Genomic DNA, 972 nt, shown 5'->3' on the forward strand with positions numbered 1-972 from the left:
CCAAATGGCTCCAAGGCATCAATCCAACTTCCTTGAGCATTTAATGAAAGCTTTTGTTATTGGAAATATATTTGTTTGAGAATCTTTAATAGAGTAGAACTTATTTCTCTAACAAATATTTTGGCTAGTAATATTGAAAAGTTTGGCTAAGTCCCAACCACCTATTTTAATATACAACGCAAATTTACAAAGGATGGATGATGCTCCAATACATATTAGAACTCAAAAATACATTAATATTTTTTTAAAACCTAATTAAGGTTGCTAGTTCTCATACTCATTCCTGAGATGATAATTCTTGGCTTCTGTTCTGATATGTCCTCCCCTCTGCACAAGTGATGACAAATACTTTCAGTTCAAGAGCCATGATATCTAAACACATTCTAAGCAAAAGTACAACTGTTCAGTCTCCACACAAATAATTACAAAGGATGCTGAACCAGCAGGTTGCATAGTGATTGGGGCATTGGATTCCCACATGGCTGACTGGAGTTCAAGTCCTGGACCTGGCAGCTTGCTTTCTCACTTTCCCTCTTTCTGTCTCTTTCTGGTGAATTTTTAAAAGTAGCAATAATGATGATAAATAAAATTAAATAATTCTTTAAATTAAAAAAAGAGGATGCTAAGTCAAATAGTAGCTTTAAACTGCATCACCAGTTCATAAAGTGGCTACGGCTTTTCTGCACCATAATAATTATAATACCTTGAGTTAAATGCCTAGGTTTGTATACCGATAACCCCTTGATGGATCTAAAAGAGACCAGATTGGCAGTATATTTCCATGTATTAATGCTTCTTGACTTATAATGGAGTTACATCCCAATAATCCCATTGCGTGTCGAAAATACTGTTAGGTCAAAAATGTAATACATTCTTTTCTAACGTATTAATACACTAATACATCTATCTTACCCATCTGATAACTTAGCCTAACCTACCTTAAACATGCTCAGAACACTTACATTAGTCTAT

The sequence above is a fragment of the Tupaia chinensis genome, unplaced genomic scaffold (genome assembly GCF_000334495.1).
Source record: "Tupaia chinensis unplaced genomic scaffold, TupChi_1.0 Scaffold000350_1, whole genome shotgun sequence".
In the NCBI taxonomy this organism is placed as follows: Eukaryota; Metazoa; Chordata; class Mammalia; order Scandentia; family Tupaiidae; genus Tupaia; species Tupaia belangeri.